We start from the raw sequence: 2,793 nt of genomic DNA, 5'->3' as shown, positions 1-2,793 counted from the left end.
TGGTTGAATCCGTTAGCTTGCAGTACAGCAACGTTTCGTGTAATCCAAATTTTTTGCACTTCACTTCACTTAGGAAAGGACGACAAGGATTGTAGGAATGAAACATTGTATTTATGGCTTTAACACACTGATTCTCAAATTTCGGAGACAGAAGAAGGACGCTATTTACATGAGAGCGTGACGTAGCACTTTCGTAGAATGATCGTATGTTGTACGTTGTAATGCCGTGAATGAATTTAACGAAGACTAGTTGATTTGTAGGTTTATAAAGATGCTTGATATCGTAATTGATATACAGAATATATCTGCTTGTTGAAATGTACGTAGAATGTTGATTAAAGTTCACTTTTGGCTGTTTGTTGAGTACGAGAATGATTTAAAGGATTAATAGTTGAACGAGTCACTACTTCGTTAACTAGAAGCAAATAAAAAAGACGAAAAGTTCGTAGGAAGGAATAAACTGTACGTATTCGGTTCGTTGACGCACTGGTGACTAAAGTTGCACTAGAATTTGTAAGTTCGTAGATTCGTCGTAGATTTATATTAGGTTTAAATTTAAGATTAAGTAGCAAATTGTAAATGATTTAAGGAACTACTAGTTGAACCAGTCGCTACTTCGTCAACTAGAAGCAAATAAAAAAGACAAAAAGAGTGAACGCGAAACTAAACAAAACCGGATTCGGTGTGTGTGTGTGCGCGTGTGCGCGTGTGCGCGCGCGCGTGTGTGTGTGTGTGTGTGTGTCCTTTTTGGATAAAGAAAGTTAAGTCTATATACACATTTTCAACATAAAAATCGTATTTAAAGCATTAATCTTAAACTGCAATTAAGCAGATTATTTTTCATAGTAAAAAATTCTAAACTAAAAATATTAGCATTAAATTCTAAGACAGTTAAACCAGCTACCAAAATTAGTGGTATATTAATCAAATTCACTTAAATGTTCATTATTTAAAGAAGAAAAATTCTATTTAAACCAGTATTATACAGGGTCTCATTTTAGCAGTTGAGAAAAAAAAACAATAGCTACAGGGTCTTTATAAAAGTTATAAATTATTTGACAACAAGATGGCGGCTAAAAATCTAAAGAATTAATTTTTTATATTATTACTTTACTTTATTAATTTTTTGAAAGTCATAGGAGCCTCACAATAATTAGTTGGAAGCCCCGGCAACTCAATTCCACAAAAATATGTTCGCACGTATGCGCACAAACGAAAGCGTTATCTATACATACCCCTTGAAGGCGACAACCCTTATCTTATTAGGACTGGTATTACAGACGCCAAGGGTTGTACTCTCCCGCATGAAGGCGTTACCTGTCACGCTAACGTGAGGAAGAAAGTCGACCACCAACCCAAATTCCCAACTTCTTAGCCTCGCAAGCACCACCTCCGTACACCTCAACAGATTAACGAAGAATGAACGAGTAACCGACATGTCTCAACTAGTAATATACTACGCGTATAAGGTGTCGTCATGTTTTAAGTCACGTTATCACGTTTTACGTCATGCTGCTATCACATTTGAAATTATTATCAGTTTTAAAAGGTGTTGAAACTTCTTCAATAAAGGTGAGTTTTTTAAAATATGATGTGTCACATATCAAAAAAAACTACGCGTACACGGTCTTCTCCACCAGAGATAACGAAGAGAAGGTCGTGTATAAAGTTAAGGGTATATCCCTTAACTACACAGCCTCACGACTGGTAAATTTCGATACCATAAAAGATGTGCTCCGCCACTGTTGAGTTCTAATGATATAGTAAGGATACTCGGCTGATTGATTTTTCTGTATTATAGCAAACATGTGTCGCTTGTTCGGGTTAACGACCTTTGGACTTATACCTTCTATGTAATTTTCCAACTTCTCATTCCGGGTTTTTAATTCGTGCAATTTGGACATTAGAGCTTCATTATCGTGTTGGTAGTTCGTCTTGAATTCGTTAACGAAATATTCCTTTACTATTCTGTAGCATCTATCATAAAAACTCTTGGAAATCCAGCAAGCAATATCCAACAGTAACTCTTCTCTCACATACGTTCCAGAAATAATCATATTGTACACGGGGTTCTTATTGCCTTTTACTGTTTGCAAGGGATAATTGTCCCCATCACTTTCCGATGTATAATATCGCCTATGTTCTTTTCAGCTTTGTAGCGTTAAAGTAACCGGTGTCCTTGTCGATGATAATCTTAAAATCTCCATATAAACCGTACCAGTATTGATCTTGGATTTGCTCGAAGCAAACATCTCGTACACTTGTTATTTTGAGATTATATTAAAAGCACGTCTGAACACTTTGAATGTTAGATGAAGAATGATTACTGTTGCTACTATACTGCCGCTAATTATCATTCAGAAAAATGTCGAACAATATCCTTTAGCAAGTTCAGTTCACACATGAAGAACTCATTCTCCACACGATAACTTTCAAGAGCCTGATGAATAGCTGTCTCTGTCTCCCTTGCACTGGAAACTCTGATTAAGTCTACGTAAAAGAACAAGTCAAAGTTGGCTCTGTAATTGTTGAACTCTTTAAGCCTTCTCTCAGGATTTTCTTTTTGTATACATAACTCCATACTTCATAGTTGTTGCTATGTAAACGTATCCTCCATTCTCTTCTGTTCTTGACAACCGCATCCACTGAATAACTTCTTCATTGCAGGATGCACATACGATCCAGAAATAATCGTATTGTATATGGCGTTCTTATTGCCTTTTATCGTGTAGGAGGGGTCAGGGGATGACGCTGGAGAATCCGAGGCATCACTTTCCGATGCATAAAGTCGCA

Source organism: Anoplophora glabripennis, unplaced genomic scaffold (genome assembly GCF_000390285.2).
Source record: "Anoplophora glabripennis isolate ALB-LARVAE unplaced genomic scaffold, Agla_2.0 scaffold1321, whole genome shotgun sequence".
In the NCBI taxonomy this organism is placed as follows: Eukaryota; Metazoa; Arthropoda; class Insecta; order Coleoptera; family Cerambycidae; genus Anoplophora; species Anoplophora glabripennis.
The sequence above is the reverse complement of the archived record's forward strand: the minus strand, read 5'-3'. Positions refer to the sequence as shown.